Source organism: Megalopta genalis, unplaced genomic scaffold (assembly GCF_051020955.1).
Source record: "Megalopta genalis isolate 19385.01 unplaced genomic scaffold, iyMegGena1_principal scaffold0237, whole genome shotgun sequence".
NCBI classification, from domain to species: Eukaryota; Metazoa; Arthropoda; class Insecta; order Hymenoptera; family Halictidae; genus Megalopta; species Megalopta genalis.
In genome coordinates this window covers 278330-294660 of record NW_027476306.1, presented here as the reverse complement: position 1 = coordinate 294660, position 16331 = coordinate 278330, and the positions used below count along the sequence as shown (strand labels likewise).

At 11.0% G+C, this 16331-nt stretch overlaps 1 long non-coding RNA gene across 1 annotated transcript; it reads right to left on the bottom strand.

The window, feature by feature from the left end:
- Positions 1-4861: 4861 nt before the first annotated feature.
- LOC143262906 (uncharacterized) lies at positions 4862-7387 on the bottom strand. Its single transcript, XR_013036541.1, has 2 exons — positions 7295-7387; positions 4862-5026 (listed from the first exon to the last, which is right to left on the bottom strand). It is a non-coding gene; the product is annotated as an uncharacterized LOC143262906 (long non-coding RNA).
- Between the last annotated feature and the right edge of the window lie 8944 nt (positions 7388-16331).

Genomic DNA, 16331 nt, shown 5'->3' with positions numbered 1-16331 from the left:
TTACTAGTACATTTAATTAAAACAACAATTATTAATATAAAATAACCTTTAATTAAATTTATCAATATTAACATTAAACAATAATCTATAATAAAATTTATTTACAATAAAAATTCAATTAAACCTTTATCTACTATAATAAAATTTTTTAAAATTTTATTTACTGGTATATCTAATTAAAACAACAAAATTATTACTATAAAATAACCTTTAATTAAATTTATAGATATTAACATTAAACAATAATTCATAATAAAATTTATTTACAATAAAAATTCAATTAAAACTTTATCTACTATAATAAAATTTTAAAAAAATTTATTTACTAGTACATTTAATTAAAACAACAATTATTACTATAAAATAACCTTTAATTAAATTTATCAATATTAATATTAAACAATAATCTATAATAAAATTTATTTACAATAAAAATTCAATTAAAACTTTACTTCCTATAATAAAATTTTAAAAAAATTTATTTACTAGTACATTTAATTAAAACAACAATTATTACTATAAAATAACCTTTAATTAAATTTATCAATATTAATATTAAACAATAATCTATAATAAAATTTATTTACAATAAAAATTTAATTAAAACTTTATCTCCTATAATAAAATTTTAAAAAATTTTATTTACTGGTATATCTAATTAAAACAACAAAATTATTACTATAAAATAACCTTTAATTAAATTTATCAATATTAATATTAAACAATAATCTATAATAAAACTTATTTACAATAAAAATTCAATTAAAACTTTATCTCCTATAATAAAATTTTAAAAAATTTTATTTACTAGTACATTTAATTAAAACAATTATTACTATAAAATAACCTTTAATTAAATTTATCAATATTAAAATTAAACAATAATCTATAATAAAATTTATTTACAATAAAAATTCAATTAAAACTTTATCTACTATAATAAAATTTTAAAAAATTTTATTTACTAATATATTTAATTAAAACAACAAAATTATTAATATAAAATAACCTTTAATTAAATTTATCAATATTAATATTAAACAATAATTAATAATAAAATTTATTTACAATAAAAATTTAATTAAAACTTTATCTACTATAATAAAATTTTTTAAAATTTTATTTACTGGTATATCTAATTAAAACAACAAAATTATTACTATAAAATAACCTTTAATTAAATTTATAGATATTAATATTAAACAATAATTCATAATAAAATTTATTTACAATAAAAATTCAATTAAAACTTTACTTCCTATAATAAAATTTTAAAAAATTTTTATTTATTAGTACATTTAATTAAAACAACAAAATTATTACTATAAAATAACCTTTAACTAAATTTATTAATATTAACATTAAATCATAATCTATAATAAATTTTATTTTCAATAAAAATTCAATTAAAACTTTATCTCATATAAAATTTTAAAAAAATTTATTTACTAGTACATTTAATTAAAACAACAATTATTACTATAAAATAACCTTTAATTAAATTTATAAATATTAATATTAAACAATAATCTATAATAAAATTTATTTACAATAAAAATTCAATTAAAACTTTATCTCCTATAATAAAATTTTAAAAAATTTTATTTACTAGTATATCTAATTAAAACAACAAAATTATTACTATAAAATAACCTTTAATTAAATTTATCAATATTAACATTAAACAATAATCTATAATAAAACTTATTTACAATAAAAATTCAATTAAAACTTTATCTACTATAATAAAATTTTTTAAAATTTTATTTACTAATACATTTAATTAAAACAACAAAATTATTAATATAAAATAACCTTTAATTAAATTTATCAATATTAATATTAAACAATAATTCATAATAAAATTTATTTAAAATAAAAATTCAATTAAAACTTTATCTCCTATAATAAAATTTTAAAAAAATTTATTTACTAGTACATTTAATTAAAACAATTATTAATATAAAATAACCTTTAATTAAATTTATCAATATTAATATTAAACAATAATTTATAATAAAATTTATTTACAATAAAAATTTAATTAAAACTTTATCTCCTATAATAAAATTTTAAAAAATTTTATTTACTGATATATCTAATTAAAACAACAAAATTATTACTATAAAATAACCTTTAATTAAATTTATCAATATTAACATTAAACAATAATCTATAATAAAATTTATTTACAATAAAAATTCAATTAAAACTTTATCTACTATAATAAAATTTTAAAAAATTTTATTTACTAGTACATTTAATTAAAACAACAAAATTATTACTATAAAATAACCTTTAATTAAATTTATCAATATTAACATTAAACAATAATTCATAATAAAATTTATTTACAATAAAAATTCAATTAAAACTTTATCTCTTATAATAAAATTAAAAAAAAATTACTAGTACATTTAATTAAAACAACAATTATTACTATAAAATAACCTTTAATTAAATTTATCAATATTAATATTAAACAATAATCTATAATAAAATTTATTTACAATAAAAATTTAATTAAAACTTTATCTCCTATAATAAAATTTTAAAAAATTTTATTTACTAGTATATCTAATTAAAACAACAAAATTATTACTATAAAATAACCTTTAATTAAATTTATCAATATTAATATTAAACAATAATCTATAATAAAACTTATTTACAATAAAAATTCAATTAAAACTTTATCTCCTATAATAAAATTTTAAAAAATTTTATTTACTAGTACATTTAATTAAAACAACAATTATTAATATAAAATAACCTTTAATTAAATTTATCAATATTAACATTAAACAATAATCTATAATAAAATTTATTTACAATAAAAATTCAATTAAACCTTTATCTACTATAATAAAATTTTTTAAAATTTTATTTACTGGTATATCTAATTAAAACAACAAAATTATTACTATAAAATAACCTTTAATTAAATTTATAGATATTAACATTAAACAATAATTCATAATAAAATTTATTTACAATAAAAATTCAATTAAAACTTTATCTACTATAATAAAATTTTAAAAAAATTTATTTACTAGTACATTTAATTAAAACAACAATTATTACTATAAAATAACCTTTAATTAAATTTATCAATATTAATATTAAACAATAATCTATAATAAAATTTATTTACAATAAAAATTCAATTAAAACTTTACTTCCTATAATAAAATTTTAAAAAAATTTATTTACTAGTACATTTAATTAAAACAACAATTATTACTATAAAATAACCTTTAATTAAATTTATCAATATTAATATTAAACAATAATCTATAATAAAATTTATTTACAATAAAAATTTAATTAAAACTTTATCTCCTATAATAAAATTTTAAAAAATTTTATTTACTGGTATATCTAATTAAAACAACAAAATTATTACTATAAAATAACCTTTAATTAAATTTATCAATATTAATATTAAACAATAATCTATAATAAAACTTATTTACAATAAAAATTCAATTAAAACTTTATCTCCTATAATAAAATTTTAAAAAATTTTATTTACTAGTACATTTAATTAAAACAATTATTACTATAAAATAACCTTTAATTAAATTTATCAATATTAAAATTAAACAATAATCTATAATAAAATTTATTTACAATAAAAATTCAATTAAAACTTTATCTACTATAATAAAATTTTTTAAAATTTTATTTACTAATATATTTAATTAAAACAACAAAATTATTAATATAAAATAACCTTTAATTAAATTTATCAATATTAATATTAAACAATAATTCATAATAAAATTTATTTACAATAAAAATTTAATTAAAACTTTATCTACTATAATAAAATTTTTTAAAATTTTATTTACTGATATATCGAATTAAAACAACAAAATTATTACTATAAAATAACCTTTAATTAAATTTATAGATATTAATATTAAACAATAATTCATAATAAAATTTATTTACAATAAAAATTCAATTAAAACTTTACTTCCTATAATAAAATTTTAAAAAATTTTTATTTATTAGTACATTTAATTAAAACAACAAAATTATTACTATAAAATAACCTTTAACTAAATTTATTAATATTAACATTAAATCATAATCTATAATAAATTTTATTTTCAATAAAAATTCAATTAAAACTTTATCTCATATAAAATTTTAAAAAAATTTATTTACTAGTACATTTAATTAAAACAACAATTATTACTATAAAATAACCTTTAATTAAATTTATCAATATTAATATTAAACAATAATCTATAATAAAATTTATTTACAATAAAAATTTAATTAAAACTTTATCTCCTATAATAAAATTTTAAAAAATTTTATTTACTAGTACATTTAATTAAAACAATTATTACTATAAAATAACCTTTAATTAAATTTATCAATATTAATATTAAACAATAATCTATAATAAAACTTATTTACAATAAAAATTCAATTAAAACTTTATCTCCTATAATAAAATTTTAAAAAAATTTTATTTACTAGTACATTTAATTAAAACAATAAAATTATTACTATAAAATAACCTTTAATTAAATTTATCAATATTAACATTAAACAATAATCTATAATAAAATTTATTTACAATAAAAATTTAATTAAAACTTTATCTACTATAATAAAATTTTTTAAAATTTTATTTACTGATATATCTAATTAAAACAACAAAATTATTACTATAAAATAACCTTTAATTAAATTTATAGATATTAATATTAAACAATAATTCATAATAAAATTTATTTACAATAAAAATTCAATTAAAACTTTACTTCCTATAATAAAATTTTAAAAAATTTTTATTTATTAGTACATTTAATTAAAACAACAAAATTATTACTATAAAATAACCTTTAACTAAATTTATTAATATTAACATTAAATCATAATCTATAATAAATTTTATTTACAATAAAAATTCAATTAAAACTTTATCTCCTATAATAAAATTTTAAAAAAATTTTATTTACTAGTACATTTAATTAAAACAACAAAATTATTACTATAAAATAACCTTTAATTAAATTTATCAATATCAATACTAAACAATAATCTATAATAAAATTTATTTTCAATAAAAATTCAATTAAAACTTTATCTCCTATAATAAAATTTTAAAAAATTTTATTTACTAATATATCTAATTAAAACAACAAAATTATTATTATAAAATAACCTTTAATTAAATTTATCAATATTAACATTAAATAATAATCTATAATAAAATTTATTTACAATAAAAATTCAATTAAAACTTTATTTAATATAAAATTTTTTTAAAAATTTTATTTACTAGTATATTTAATTAAAACAACAAAATTATTACTATAAAATAACCTTTAATTAAATTTATAGATATTAACATTAAACAATAATTCATAATAAAATTTATTTACAATAAAAATTCAATTAAAACTTTACTTCCTATAATAAAATTTTAAAAAATTTTTATTTATTAGTACATTTAATTAAAACAACAAGATTATTACTATAAAATAACCTTTAATTAAATTTATCAATATTAACATTAAACAATAATCTATAATAAAATTTATTTTCAATAAAAATTTAATTAAAACTTTATTTCCTACAATAAAATTTTAAAAAAATTTTATTTACTAATACATTTAATTAAAACAATAAAATTATTACTATAAAATAACCTTTAATTAAATTTATCAATATTAATATTAAACAATAATCTATAATAAATTTTATTTACAATAAAAATTCAATTAAAACTTTATCTCATATAATAAAATTTTAAAAAAATTTATTTACTAGTACATTTAATTAAAACAACAAAATTATTACTATAAAATAACCTTTAATTAAATTTATCAATATTAATATTAAACAATAATCTATAATAAAATTTATTTACAATAAAAATTTAATTAAAACTTTATCTCCTATAATAAAATTTTAAAAAATTTTATTTACTAGTACATTTAATTAAAACAATTATTACTATAAAATAACCTTTAATTAAATTTATCAATATTAATATTAAACAATAATTTATAACAAAATTTATTTTCAATAAAAATTCAATTAAAACTTTATCTCCTATAATAAAATTTTAAATAATTTTATTTACTAGTACATTTAATTAAAACAACAAAATTATTATTATAAAATAACCTTTAATTAAATTTATCAATATTAACATTAAACAATAATCTATAATAAAATTTATTTACAATAAAAATTTAATTAAAACTTTATCTACTATAATAAAATTTTTTAAAATTTTATTTACTAGTACATTTAATTAAAACAACAAAATTATTAATATAAAATAACCTTTAATTAAATTTATCAATATTAACATTAAACAATAATCTATAATAAAATTTATTTTCAATAAAAATTCAATTAAAACTTTATCTCCTATAATAAAATTTTAAAAAATTTTATTTACTAATATATCTAATTAAAACAACAAAATTATTATTATAAAATAACCTTTAATTAAATTTATTAATATTAACATTAAATAATAATCTATAATAAAATTTATTTACAATAAAAATTCAATTAAAACTTTATTTAATATAAAAATTTTTTAAAAATTTTATTTACTAGTATATTTAATTAAAACAACAAAATTATTACTATAAAATAACCTTTAATTAAATTTATAAATATTAACATTAAACAATAATTCATAATAAAATTTATTTACAATAAAAATTCAATTAAAACTTTACTTCCTATAATAAAATTTTAAAAAATTTTTATTTATTAGTACATTTAATTAAAACAACAAAATTATTACTATAAAATAACCTTTAATTAAATTTATCGATATTAACATTAAACAATAATCTATAATAAAATTTATTTTCAATAAAAATTTAATTAAAACTTTATTTCCTATAATAAAATTTTAAAAAAATTTTATTTACTAGTACATTTAATTAAAACAATAAAATTATTACTATAAAATAACCTTTAATTAAATTTATAAATATTAACATTAAACAATAATTCATAATAAAATTTATTTACAATAAAAATTCAATTAAAACTTTACTTCCTATAATAAAATTTTAAAAAATTTTTATTTATTAGTACATTTAATTAAAACAACAAAATTATTACTATAAAATAACCTTTAATTAAATTTATCAATATTAACATTAAACAATAATCTATAATAAAATTTATTTTCAATAAAAATTTAATTAAAACTTTATTTCCTATAATAAAATTTTAAAAAAAATTTTATTTACTAGTACATTTAATTAAAACAATAAAATTATTACTATAAAATAACCTTTAATTAAATTTATCAATATTAATATTAAACAATAATCTATAATAAAACTTATTTTCAATAAAAATTCAATTAAAACTTTATCTCCTATAATAAAATTTTAAAAAAATTTTATTTACTAGTACATTTAATTAAAACAATAAAATTATTACTATAAAATAACCTTTAATTAAATTTATAAATATTAACATTAAACAATAATCTATAATAAAATTTATTTACAATAAAAATTCAATTAAAACTTTACTTCTTATAATAAAATTTTAAAAAAATTTTATTTACTAGTATATTTAATTAAAACAATAAAATTATTTATATGAAATAACCTTTAATTAAATTTATTTATATTAACATTAAACAATAATCTATAATAAAATTTATTTACAATAAAAATTCAATTAAAACTTTACTTCCTATAATAAAATTTTAAAAAAATTTTATTTACTAGTATATTTAATTAAAACAATAAAATTATTACTATAAAATAACCTTTAATTAAATTTATAAATATTAACATTAAACAATAATCTATAATAAAATTTATTTACAATAAAAATTCAATTAAAACTTTACTTCTTATAATAAAATTTTAAAAAAATTTTATTTACTAGTATATTTAATTAAAACAATAAAATTATTTATATGAAATAACCTTTAATTAAATTTATTTATATTATCATTAAACAATAATCTATAATAAAATTTATTTTCAATAAAAATTCAATTAAAACTTTATCTCCTATAATAAAATTTTAAAAAAATTTTATTTACTAGTACATTTAATTAAAACAATAAAATTATTACTATAAAATAACCTTTAATTAAATTTATAAATATTAACATTAAACAATAATCTATAATAAAATTTATTTACAATAAAAATTCAATTAAAACTTTATTTAATATAAAAATTTTTTAAAAATTTTATTTACTAGTATATTTAATTAAAACAACAAAATTATTACTATAAAATAACCTTTAATTAAATTTATAGATATTAACATTAAACAATAATTCATAATAAAATTTATTTACAATAAAAATTCAATTAAAACTTTACTTCCTATAATAAAATTTTAAAAAATTTTTATTTATTAGTACATTTAATTAAAACAACAAAATTATTACTATAAAATAACCTTTAATTAAATTTATCAATATTAACATTAAACAATAATCTATAATAAAATTTATTTTCAATAAAAATTTAATTAAAACTTTATTTCCTATAATAAAATTTTAAAAAAATTTTATTTACTAGTACATTTAATTAAAACAATAAAATTATTACTATAAAATAACCTTTAATTAAATTTATCAATATTAATATTAAACAATAATCTATAATAAAACTTATTTTCAATAAAAATTCAATTAAAACTTTATCTCCTATAATAAAATTTTAAAAAAATTTTATTTACTAGTACATTTAATTAAAACAATAAAATTATTACTATAAAATAACCTTTAATTAAATTTATAAATATTAACATTAAACAATAATCTATAATAAAATTTATTTACAATAAAAATTCAATTAAAACTTTACTTCTTATAATAAAATTTTAAAAAAATTTTATTTACTAGTATATTTAATTAAAACAATAAAATTATTTATATGAAATAACCTTTAATTAAATTTATTTATATTATCATTAAACAATAATTCATAATAAAATTTATTTTCAATAAAAATTCAATTAAAACTTTATCTCCTATAATAAAATTTTAAAAAAATTTTATTTACTAGTACATTTAATTAAAACAATAAAATTATTACTATAAAATAACCTTTAATTAAATTTATAAATATTAACATTAAACAATAATCTATAATAAAATTTATTTACAATAAAAATTCAATTAAAACTTTACTTCCTATAATAAAATTTTAAAAAAATTTTATTTACTAGTATATTTAATTAAAACAATAAAATTATTACTATAAAATAACCTTTAATTAAATTTATAAATATTAACATTAAACAATAATCTATAATAAAATTTATTTACAATAAAAATTCAATTAAAACTTTACTTCTTATAATAAAATTTTAAAAAAATTTTATTTACTAGTATATTTAATTAAAACAATAAAATTATTTATATGAAATAACCTTTAATTAAATTTATTTATATTATCATTAAACAATAATTCATAATAAAATTTATTTTCAATAAAAATTCAATTAAAACTTTATCTCCTATAATAAAATTTTAAAAAAATTTTATTTACTAGTACATTTAATTAAAACAATAAAATTATTACTATAAAATAACCTTTAATTAAATTTATAAATATTAACATTAAACAATAATCTATAATAAAATTTATTTACAATAAAAATTCAATTAAAACTTTACTTCCTATAATAAAATTTTAAAAAAATTTTATTTACTAGTACATTTAATTAAAACAATAAAATTATTTATATGAAATAACCTTTAATTAAATTTATTTATATTATCATTAAACAATAATTCATAATAAAATTTATTTTCAATAAAAATTCAATTAAAACTTAATAAAATTTTTAAAAAATTTTTATTTATTAGTACATTTAATTAAAACAATAAAATTATTACTATAAAATAACCCTTAATTAAATTTATCGATATTAATATTAAACAATAATCTATAATAAAACTTATTTACAATAAAAATTCAATTAAAACTTTATCTCCTATAATAAAATTTTTAAAAAATTTTTATTTACTAGTACATTTAATTAAAACAATAAAATTATTACTATAAAATAACCCTTAATTAAATTTATCAATATTAACATTAAACAATAATCTATAATAAAATTTATTTACAATAAAAATTCAATTAAAACTTTACTTCCTATAATAAAATTTTTAAAAAATTTTTATTTACTAGTACATTTAATTAAAACAATAAAATTATTATTATAAAATAACCTTTAATTAAATTTATAAATATTAACATTAAATCATAATCTATAATAAAATTTATTTACAATAAAAATTCAATTAAAACTTTATCTCCTATAATAAAATTTTTAAAATTTTTATTTATTAGTACATTTAATTAAAACAATAAAATTATTACTATAAAATAACCCTTAATTAAATTTATCGATATTAACATTAAACAATAATCTATAATAAAATTTATTTACAATAAAAATTCAATTAAAACTTTACTTCCTATAATAAAATTTTTAAAAAATTTTTATTTACTAGTACATTTAATTAAAACAATAAAATTATTACTATAAAATAACCCTTAATTAAATTTATCGATATTAACATTAAACAATAATCTATAATAAAATTTATTTACAATAAAAATTCAATTAAAACTTTACTTCCTATAATAAAATTTTTAAAAAATTTTTATTTATTAGTACATTTAATTAAAACAATAAAATTATTACTATAAAATAACCCTTAATTAAATTTATCGATATTAACATTAAACAATAATCTATAATAAAATTTATTTACAATAAAAATTCAATTAAAACTTTATCTCTTATAATAAAATTTTTAAAAAATTTTTATTTATTAATACATTTAATTAAAACAACAAAATTATTACTATAAAATAACCTTTAACTAAATTTATTAATATTAACATTAAATCATAATCTATAATAAATTTTATTTTCAATAAAAATTCAATTAAAACTTTATCTCCTATAATAAAATTTTTAAAAAATTTTTATTTATTAGTATATTTAATTAAAATAATAAAATTATTACTATAAAATAACCTTTAATTAAATTTATTAATATTAGCATTAAATCATAATCTATAATAAATTTTATTCACAATAAAAATTCAATTAAAACTTTATTTCCTATAATAAAATTTTAAAAAAATTTTTATTTACATACAAATTCTAATTCATATATAATATTTGTATGATAATAAATACCTATATAAATATATTTTCATACAAATTCTAATTTATATATAATATTTGTATAACAATAAATACCTATATAAATATATTTTCATACAAATTCTAATTCATATATAATATTTATATGATAATAAATACCTATATAAATATATTTTCATACAAATTCTAATTCATATATAATATTTGTATAATAATAAATACCTATATAAATATATTTTCATACAAATTCTAATTCATACATAATATTTATATAATAATAAATACCTATATAAATATATTTTCATACAAATTCTAATTTGACTAATTTTTTACCCCTAACTTTATATATATATATATATATTAAATATTTATATATATATATATATTTAATATTAAATATGATCTATTAATTATTTAATTATTAATAAATTATTATTATATTAATCATTAAATTTATTTATTAATTTATTATTATTTATAATTTAATAATTATACATATATATTATATATATATATATATTTATATAATAACAATATATTTATTTAGATTTTATTGATTTATTTATATATATAATAATATCTATATTAATTTAAATATTTTATTAATTAACTATAATTAAATATATATATATAATATATTTATATATATATATAAATATATATATTATAAATTTATAAAATAATAATCACAGAATTATTGAGTTTATTAAAATGTATTCTTGATAGATCAACTATAAATTTAGACATATGACCTGTCCTCATAGATATATATAAATGGATCCATTTAGATAAATAATGAAGGTTTAATAAATCAATTTATATATTTATAGAATAATTATTGATCCTACTTCTTATTAAGAAGTAGAATAAATTTATAAATCTCACTACAATATAATTAAATATAATTAACAAATGATATATCGTAAAATTATTTATTAATATATAAATATTTAACCAATAAATGTTTAATGAAAAAATAAAAAAAAATGCCAACCTGTCCAAAAATCTCCGAAAACGGCCCAAAAACCCCGAAAAACGGCCAAAAAACCCCGAAAAACGGCCAAAAAACCTCCTTAGCACCCAAAAACATGAAAATTTCTTTAATAATTTAAAGAAAATTAATAATTATCTTAAATTACTATAATAATAATTGAATTAAATACATTTTCATTTTAATCTTAATTTAAATATAATATTTATATAAAATAATACCTAATAAATATATTTTCATACAAATTCTAATTTATATATAATATTTGTATAATAATACCTATATAAATATATTTTCATACAAATTCTAATTCATATATAATATTTGTATAATAATACCTATATAAATATATTTTCATACAAATTCTAATTCATATATAATATTTGTATGATAATAAATACCTATATAAATATATTTTCATACAAATTCTAATTCATATATAATATTTGTATAATAATAAATACCTATATAAATATATTTTCATACAAATTCTAATTCATATATAATATTTGTATAATAATAAATACCCATATAAATATATTTTCATACAAATTCTAATTCATACATAATATTTGTATAATAATAAATACCTATATAAATATATTTTCATACAAATTCTAATTTGACTAATTTTTACCCCTAACTTTATATATATATATATATATTAAATATTTATATATATATATATATTTAATATTAAATATGATCTATTAATTATTTAATTATTAATAAATTATTATTATATTAATCATTAAATTTATTTATTAATTTATTATTATTTATAATTTAATAATTATACATATATATTATATATATATATATATTTATATAATAACAATATATTTATTTAGATTTTATTGATTTATTTATATATATAATAATATCTATATTAATTTAAATATTTTATTAATTAACTATAATTAAATATATATATATAATATATTTATATATATATATAAATATATATATTATAAATTTATAAAATAATAATCACAGAATTATTGAGTTTATTAAAATGTATTCTTGATAGATCAACTATAAATTTAGACATATGACCTGTCCTCATAGATATATATAAATGGATCCATTTAGATAAATAATGAAGGTTTAATAAATCAATTTATATATTTATAGAATAATTATTGATCCTACTTCTTATTAAGAAGTAGAATAAATTTATAAATCTCACTACAATATAATTAAATATAATTAACAAATGATATATCGTAAAATTATTTATTAATATATAAATATTTAACCAATAAATGTTTAATGAAAAAATAAAAAAAAATGCCAACCTGTCCAAAAATCTCCGAAAACGGCCCAAAAACCCCGAAAAACGGCCAAAAAACCCCGAAAAACGGCCAAAAAACCTCCTTAGCACCCAAAAACATGAAAATTTCTTTAATAATTTAAAGAAAATTAATAATTATCTTAAATTACTATAATAATAATTGAATTAAATACATTTTCATTTTAATCTTAATTTAAATATAATATTTATATAAAATAATACCTAATAAATATATTTTCATACAAATTCTAATTTATATATAATATTTGTATAATAATACCTATATAAATATATTTTCATACAAATTCTAATTCATATATAATATTTGTATAATAATACCTATATAAATATATTTTCATACAAATTCTAATTCATATATAATATTTGTATGATAATAAATACCTATATAAATATATTTTCATACAAATTCTAATTCATATATAATATTTGTATAATAATAAATACCTATATAAATATATTTTCATACAAATTCTAATTCATATATAATATTTGTATAATAATAAATACCCATATAAATATATTTTCATACAAATTCTAATTCATACATAATATTTGTATAATAATAAATACCTATATAAATATATTTTCATACAAATTCTAATTTGACTAATTTTTTACCCCTAACTTTATATATATATATATATATTAAATATTTATATATATATATATATTTAATATTAAATATGATCTATTAATTATTTAATTATTAATAAATTATTATTATATTAATCATTAAATTTATTTATTAATTTATTATTATTTATAATTTAATAATTATACATATATATTATATATATATATATATTTATATAATAACAATATATTTATTTAGATTTTATTGATTTATTTATATATATAATAATATCTATATTAATTTAAATATTTTATTAATTAACTATAATTAAATATATATATATAATATATTTATATATATATATAAATATATATATTATAAATTTATAAAATAATAATCACAGAATTATTGAGTTTATTAAAATGTATTCTTGATAGATCAACTATAAATTTAGACATATGACCTGTCCTCATAGATATATATAAATGGATCCATTTAGATAAATAATGAAGGTTTAATAAATCAATTTATATATTTATAGAATAATTATTGATCCTACTTCTTATTAAGAAGTAGAATAAATTTATAAATCTCACTACAATATAATTAAATATAATTAACAAATGATATATCGTAAAATTATTTATTAATATATAAATATTTAACCAATAAATGTTTAATGAAAAAATAAAAAAAAATGCCAACCTGTCCAAAAATCTCCGAAAACGGCCCAAAAACCCCGAAAAACGGCCAAAAAACCCCGAAAAACGGCCAAAAAACCTCCTTAGCACCCAAAAACATGAAAATTTCTTTAATAATTTAAAGAAAATTAATAATTATCTTAAATTACTATAATAATAATTGAATTAAATACATTTTCATTTTAATCTTAATTTAAATATAATATTTATATAAAATAATACCTAATAAATATATTTTCATACAAATTCTAATTTATATATAATATTTGTATAATAATACCTATATAAATATATTTTCATACAAATTCTAATTCATATATAATATTTGTATAATAATACCTATATAAATATATTTTCATACAAATTCTAATTCATATATAATATTTGTATGATAATAAATACCTATATAAATATATTTTCATACAAATTCTAATTCATATATAATATTTGTATAATAATAAATACCTATATAAATATATTTTCATACAAATTCTAATTCATATATAATATTTGTATAATAATAAATACCCATATAAATATATTTTCATACAAATTCTAATTCATACATAATATTTGTATAATAATAAATACCTATATAAATATATTTTCATACAAATTCTAATTTGACTAATTTTTTACCCCTAACTTTATATATATATATATATATTAAATATTTATATATATATATATATTTAATATTAAATATGATCTATTAATTATTTAATTATTAATAAATTATTATTATATTAATCATTAAATTTATTTATTAATTTATTATTATTTATAATTTAATAATTATACATATATATTATATATATATATATATTTATATAATAACAATATATTTATTTAGATTTTATTGATTTATTTATATATATAATAATATCTATATTAATTTAAATATTTTATTAATTAACTATAATTAAATATATATATATAATATATTTATATATATATATAAATATATATATTATAAATTTATAAAATAATAATCACAGAATTATTGAGTTTATTAAAATGTATTCTTGATAGATCAACTATAAATTTAGACATATGACCTGTCCTCATAGATATATATAAATGGATCCATTTAGATAAATAATGAAGGTTTAATAAATCAATTTATATATTTATAGAATAATTATTGATCCTACTTCTTATTAAGAAGTAGAATAAATTTATAAATCTCACTACAATATAATTAAATATAATTAACAAATGATATATCGTAAAATTATTTATTAATATATAAATATTTAACCAATAAATGTTTAATGAAAAAATAAAAAAAAATGCCAACCTGTCCAAAAATCTCCGAAAACGGCCCAAAAACCCCGAAAAACGGCCAAAAAACCCCGAAAAACGGCCAAAAAACCTCCTTAGCACCCAAAAACATGAAAATTTCTTTAATAATTTAAAGAAAATTAATAATTATCTTAAATTACTATAATAATAATTGAATTAAATACATTTTCATTTTAATCTTAATTTAAATATAATATTTATATAAAATAATACCTAATAAATATATTTTCATACAAATTCTAATTTATATATAATATTTGTATAATAATACCTATA